This window comes from Haliotis cracherodii, unplaced genomic scaffold (assembly GCF_022045235.1).
Source record: "Haliotis cracherodii isolate W230 unplaced genomic scaffold, xgHalCrac1.p SCAF_14, whole genome shotgun sequence".
Lineage (NCBI taxonomy): Eukaryota > Metazoa > Mollusca > Gastropoda > Lepetellida > Haliotidae > Haliotis > Haliotis cracherodii.
The window spans coordinates 8,653,003-8,660,453 of record NW_027266269.1 but is presented as its reverse complement, the minus strand read 5'-3'; positions in this window follow the sequence as shown (position 1 = coordinate 8,660,453).

The following is a 7,451-nucleotide window of genomic DNA, read 5'->3' as shown; positions in this document are numbered from 1 at the left end:
AGTGTCGTATTGCTAAGTATGTTTGAATGTGTTTGGCGCATATGCTGTTTGTGACCTGAACTTATTATTTTGTAAGAACGAGGTTTGGAAAGATTTAGAAATGGCCTTGGGTGCCCCTAAGAGTGTGCGTTTGGAGTTTGAAGGTTAAAAACCGTTGTTTTTTACCCTAGTTCCTCTCGTTTGTGGTCATTTTGACCTAACTGGTCTTAGCTAGGGTTACAGTCGAAAACCGAGCTAACGGGTATGATTAGGGCTAACCCTAGAGGGTTAGGGGGTTAGCTAGGATTAGGTCGATTTAGCATTTTTTTCGATCTTTGGTGGGTTTTCGGAGGACCCGCGTCAGGGTCGGGATGGTACGGAGCGTTTGTGGTGTTTTTAATATCTGCAGTTCCCTGTTGTCGTCGAAAATCGATCTAACGGGTATGGTTAGGGCTAGCCCTAGAGGGTTAGGGAGTTAGCTAGGGTTAGGTCGATTTTGCATTTGTTCGATGTTTTGGTGGGTTTTTGGAGGTCCTGCGGCAGGGGCGGGATGGTAAGGAGCGTTTGTGATGTTTTTTATGTCTGCAGTTCCCTGTTGTCGTCGAAAATCGATCTAACGGGTATGGTTAGGGCTAACCCTGGAGGGTTAGTGGGTTAGCTAGGATTATATCGATTTTGCTTTCTTTTGTGCCATTTTAGGGCACGTCTCCAAATGTTTTACTCAATATTTAATATGCAATACAGTGCTGAAAATAAAATATATTTTACATAAGCATTCCTCACTCCTTGTAGCTTTAGCAGGGCATAAACGACAGTGTCGTATTGCTAAGTATGTTTGAATGTGTTTGGCGAATATGCTGTTTGTGACCTGAACTTATTATTTTGTAAGAACGAGGTTTGGAAAAATGAAGAAATGGCCTTGGGTGCCCCTGGGAGTGTGCGTTTGGAGTTTGGAGGTTAAAAACCGTTGTTTTTTACCCTAGTTCCTCTCGTTTGTGGTCATTTTGACCTAACTGGTCTTAGCTAGGGTTACAGTCGAAAACCGAGCTAACGGGTATGGTTAGGGCTAACCCTAGAGGGTTAGGGGGTTAGCTAGAATTAGGTCGATTTAGCATTTTTTTCGATCTTTGGTGGGTTTTTGGAGGACCCGCGTCAGGGTCGGGATGGTACGGAGCGTTTGTGGTGTTTTTAATATCTGCAGTTCCCTGTTGTCGTCGAAAATCGATCTAACGGGTATGGTTAGGGCTAGCCCTAGAGGGTTAGGGAGTTAGCTAGGGTTAGGTCGATTTTGCATTTGTTCGATGTTTTGATGGGTTTTTGGAGGTCCTGCGGCAGGGGCGGGATGGTAAGGAGCGTTTGTGATGTTTTTTATGTCTGCAGTTCCCTGTTGTCGTCGAAAATCGATCTAACGGGTATGGTTAGGGCTAGCCCTAGAGGTTTAGGGAGTTAGCTAGGATTAGGTCGATTTAGCATTTTATTCGATCTTTGGTGGGTTTTTGGAGGACCCGCCTCAGGGGCGGGATGATAAGGAGCGTTTGTGGTGTTTTAAATGTCTGCAGTTCCCTGTTGTCGTCGAAAATCGATCTAACGGGTATGGTTAGGGCTAACCCTGGAGGGTTAGTGGGTTAGCTAGGGTTATATCGATTTTGCTTTCTTTTGTGCCATTTTAGGGCACGTCTCCAAATGTTTTACTCAATATTTAATATGCAATACAGTGCTGAAAATAAAATATATTTTACATAAGCATTCCTCACTCCTTGTAGCTTTAGCAGGGCATAAACGACAGTGTCGTATTGCTAAGTATGTTTGAATGTGTTTGGCGCATATGCTGTTTGTGACCTGAACTTATTATTTTGTAAGAACGAGGTTTGGAAAGATTTAGAAATGGCCTTGGGTGCCCCTAAGAGTGTGCGTTTGGAGTTTGAAGGTTAAAAACCGTTGTTTTTTACCCTAGTTCCTCTCGTTTGTGGTCATTTTGACCTAACTGGTCTTAGCTAGGGTTACAGTCGAAAACCGAGCTAACGGGTATGATTAGGGCTAACCCTAGAGGGTTAGGGGGTTAGCTAGGATTAGGTCGATTTAGCATTTTTTTCGATCTTTGGTGGGTTTTCGGAGGACCCGCGTCAGGGTCGGGATGGTACGGAGCGTTTGTGGTGTTTTTAATATCTGCAGTTCCCTGTTGTCGTCGAAAATCGATCTAACGGGTATGGTTAGGGCTAGCCCTAGAGGGTTAGGGAGTTAGCTAGGGTTAGGTCGATTTTGCATTTGTTCGATGTTTTGGTGGGTTTTTGGAGGTCCTGCGGCAGGGGCGGGATGGTAAGGAGCGTTTGTGATGTTTTTTATGTCTGCAGTTCCCTGTTGTCGTCGAAAATCGATCTAACGGGTATGGTTAGGGCTAACCCTGGAGGGTTAGTGGGTTAGCTAGGGTTATATCGATTTTGCTTTCTTTTGTGCCATTTTAGGGCACGTCTCCAAATGTTTTACTCAATATTTAATATGCAATACAGTGCTGAAAATAAAATATATTTTACATAAGCATTCCTCACTCCTTGTAGCTTTAGCAGGGCATAAACGACAGTGTCGTATTGCTAAGTATGTTTGAATGTGTTTGGCGAATATGCTGTTTGTGACCTGAACTTATTATTTTGTAAGAACGAGGTTTGGAAAGATGAAGAAATGGCCTTGGGTGCCCCTAAGAGTGTGCGTTTGGAGTTTGGAGGTTAAAAACCGTTGTTTTTTACCCTAGTTCCTCTCGTTTGTGGTCATTTTGACCTAACTGGTCTTAGCTAGGGTTACAGTCGAAAACCGAGCTAACGGGTATGGTTAGGGCTAACCCTAGAGGGTTAGGGGGTTAGCTAGGAATAGGTCGATTTAGCATTTTTTTCGATCTTTGGTGGGTTTTTGGAGGACCCGCGTCAGGGTCGGGATGGTACGGAGCGTTTGTGGTGTTTTTAATATCTGCAGTTCCCTGTTGTCGTCGAAAATCGATCTAACGGGTATGGTTAGGGCTAGCCCTAGGGGGTTAGGGAGTTAGCTAGGGTTAGGTCGATTTTGCATTTGTTCGATGTTTTGATGGGTTTTTGGAGGTCCTGCGGCAGGGGCGGGATGGTAAGGAGCGTTTGTGATGTTTTTTATGTCTGCAGTTCCCTGTTGTCGTCGAAAATCGATCTAACGGGTATGGTTAGGGCTAGCCCTAGAGGTTTAGGGAGTTTGCTAGGATTAGGTCAATTTAGCATTTTATTCGATCTTTGGTGGGTTTTTGGAGGACCCGCGTCAGGGGCGGGATGATAAGGAGCGTTTGTGGTGTTTTAAATGTCTGCAGTTCCCTGTTGTCGTCGAAAATCGATCTAACGGGTATGGTTAGGGCTTACCCTAGGGGTTAGTGAGTTAGCTAGGGTTATATCGATTTTGCATTTGTTCGATGTTTTTGGTGGGTTTTTGGAGGTCCTGCGGCAGGGGCGGGATGGTAAGGAGCGTTTGTGGTGTTTTTAATATCTGCAGTTCCCTGTTGTCGTCGAAAATCGATCTAACGGGTATGGTTAGGGCTAGCCCTAGAGGGTTAGGGAGTTAGCTAGGGTTAGGTCGATTTTGCATTTGTTCGATGTTTTGGTGGGTTTTTGGAGGTCCTGCGGCACGGGCGGGATGGTAAGGAGCGTTTGTGATGTTTTTTATGTCTGCAGTTCCCTGTTGTCGTCGAAAATTGATCTAATGGGTATGGTTAGCGATAACCCTAGAGGGTTAGGGGGTTAGCTAGGGTTAGTGGGTTAGCTAGGGTTAGGTCGATTTTGCTTATCTTTTTTGTCATTTTAGGGCATGTCTCCAAAGATTTTATTGAATATTTAATATGCAATACAGTGCTGAAAATAAAATATATTTTACATAAGCATTCCTCACTCCTTGTAGCTTTAGCAGGGCATAAACGACAGTGTCGTATTACTAAGTATGTTTGAATGTGTTTTGTGCATATGCTGTTTGTGACCTGAACTTATTATTTTGTAAGAACGAGGTTTGGAAAGATTTAGAAATGGCCTTGGGTGCCCCTCGGAGTGTGCGTTTGGAGGTTGGAGGTTGAAAACAGGTTTTTTTCACCCTAGTTCTGCTCGTTTGTGGTCATTTTGACCTAACTGGTTTTAGCTAGGGTTAGAGTCGAAAACCGAGCTTACAGGTATGGTTAGGGCTATTCCTAGGGGGTTAAGGCGATTTTGCATTTTTTTCGATGTTTTGGTGGGTTTTTTGGAGGACCCGCGGCAGGGGCAGGATGGTAAGGAGCGTTTGTGGTGTTTTTGATGTCTGCAGTTCCCTGTTGTCGTCGAAAATCGAGCTAACGGGTATGGTTAGATCTAACCCTAGGGAATTAGGGTGTTAGCTAGGGTTAGGTAGATTTTGGATTTGTTTTCGATGTTTTGGTGGTTTTTTGGAGGTCCCGCGGCAGGGGCAGGATGGTAAGGAGCGTTTGTGGTGTTTTTAATGCCTGCAGTTCCCTGTTGTCGTCGAAAATCGATCTAACGGTTATGCTTTCCGTTTGGAGGTCCCGCGGCAGGGGCGGGATGGTAAGGAGCGTTTGTGGTGTTTTTAATATCTGCAGTTCCCTGTTGTCATCGAAAATCGATCTAACGGGTATGGTTAGGGCTAACCCTAGAGGGTTAGTGGGTTAGCTAGGGTTAGGTCGATTTTGCTTTCTTTTGTGTCATTTTAGGGCATGTCTCCAAAGGTTTTACTCAATATTCAATATACAATACAGTGCTGAAAATAAAATATATTTTACATAAGTATTCCTCACTCCTTGTAACTACAACGTTTCAATGTATCGCCCAGCACCAGCAGAATGCTATGGGATCGGTTTTAACAGCATGGGTCAGCACGTGATCGGCGAAGGTCGAGACGGCCAAGAGTCACCACCCCCGCCCACGATCGCTACATCCCACTGCGCCACCTATGTGAGTGGACGACCACAGCCACCTCAACCCCAACCCCAACCATAATACCCACTGCACAGAATCTCCGACCAGACCGTACGAAACCTTTTAAGAGCAGCAGATCTACGAGCAAGACTTCCTTTCGAGGCGTCATATTGAGTCAACAACGGCTGCATTGGTGACGTCAACACAGGGTATGGCCTTAACTGTGATGGAGAGATGTGTGGTTCAGCGACGAATCAAGGTTTCTCCTCAGGGTAAAGGGATGGAAGAGCACAGGCCTACAGACGTCGGGGAGAACGTTGCGCCTGAAACTGCGTACAGGAAGTGGACAGGTATGGTGGGGTAGCGTTTTGATGTGGGCGGCTATCTCTCATCATTGCAGGACAGGTTTGGTTCATATCCAGGGCAATCTTAAGCCCCTTTACACACGGCTGCGACCTTTGTGCCACCTCTGAGAGATCAAAAACTGGCAAGGACGCTCAATGGTCGTCTAAACCCAGAAAATCACGTTTCTATGTAACTGCTCTAGAAGTTGTTCAGCAGTAACTGCTCTTATTGTTCAGCGTCTGCAACCACAATGAAACACTGCAGATACAAGGCAGGCTGAGAAGGCACTACAGGTAGCTCAGAGGAGGCAGAAAAGAGGCAGGAGCATTGCCATGGTTTCTCAAGGGTTGCCACTGAGGCACGGCGGTCGTCACAGTTATCGTTCAATGCACGCTGTTGGTCGGCCAAAGGAGGCAAAAGGAGGCAGAAGCATCGTCCAGATTGACAGGAACATATTTCAGCAGAACGCGTTTATTACCTGGCGATCATTGGGCGACCACTGTGCCTTCATTCTGCAACAACGACAATGATTGTGCCTCCTTTGAGACACCTTTGAGCAACAAACCTACTCGGCGACCTTTGTTCGACTGTTTTGAACATGTTCAACACTTCACAGCGACCATGGCGTCCATGGCGATGTCTGAACCTCCTATGTACCACCTTGGAACGACCTAGGCAGCCATTCTGCCTCCTTTGAGCCTCCAACGACGACCTGGCAAATGGTCGAAAACAGGAGGCACAAAGTTCGCCATCCTGTGTAAAGGCCCCGTTACGGTTCAACGATACATCACCGAAATTCTCCCAAATGCAGCCAACGGCAACCGTGTATTGTATGTTTTGAACAGCATATATAACAGTTATAAAAGAAACTCAAGGATACGACCCAGTACGACATTATAATGTTTTGTATTGTTGACACGGTCTCTACGAGCATGAGTATAGTGTTTTTGCTAAAAGCATATTACGTTTACAACACACACTCTGTGGGGTTTCCGGGTCAGCATAAACCCCAGCGACCTATGCTCATACAATTGTCGACTTTATAGACAAGTGGGTGTGCATATGAGCGAAGTGAATGTGGGACGTCAGTGACTGATAAAGGCTACCTACATCATTTTTAGATTCCCTCTCAACAACGACTCACCTGGTTGTCATATACAGGTTTCATAAGGGTGCTTATGACCCCTGACCTCTTCAACCAATTTATTTGAAACTTACTGTTTGTCCATGGCTGTTCTGCTTAGATTCGTTCGAGTAGCAGTCAATCTCTCAGAAATAGAGTTAGTTTGGCCTTTGCTATTGCATCTCCTTGATTTAGGAAACATCTGTTTATGAATCACTATCAATCACTGGAAAGTTGAAGTCGTCCCTCTTGTCACACAGTGTTTGTCACTGTGAATCTTTATGCATAGATCTAAATATGAAACAGGTGAGGCGGTTTCACTGGTCTCCTTTATTTCTATTTCAGGTGGATAAATCAGTGGAAAGGAATTGTCTATTTGACTGTTATTGAACGATATCAGATCATCAATATAACTGAAGCCTAAGTTAAGCTTTTTGGCCAAACTACATCAACATATATTCGTAAATATCGCCAATTCATTTCCTTTAGTGCCTCTCTAATTATTTGCTGAAATGCCACAGGCGTTTTTTTTGGGCCGAAAGGATTCATTTCAAAAACACCCCTTGTGTAAAGAAGGCCAACTTGTGCTTTGTATCTGGATTGGGTGGTATTTGCAAGCCACTAGCACAATCTAGGACACTGAAACATTGTGCATGGATGTCGCCTACGGCATCAACGCCATCTTCAAAACATGGTAAAAACGGAGGTTTGGTAATTGCATTGAGGCGTCTATAATCTACGACAAAGCGGTAACATGACAACGGGAGAGTGCCATTTAGAAGTACTGGATGATGTTGGCTTCTTACACCTTATGTCACCGGATCTTATGAATGTACGTGGGTCATTGACCTTGCAGTGATATATTCCTCCACCTACAAAACCTGGCTGACATGATCAATCAGTACCCAGCTAGCACACCTACATCGGGCCGACGTTGGCTTTGCATCGGCAACCGCCGGCAATATCGGCATCGGCAAACTGCAGCGATTGGCACTGACACTATTGAACCTGATATATGATTAGATCTTGTTATGATAACATAAAAGAAAAAAAACATTTGTCGATTACAATGTGACAAATAATAGATCAAGTATATTTACGAA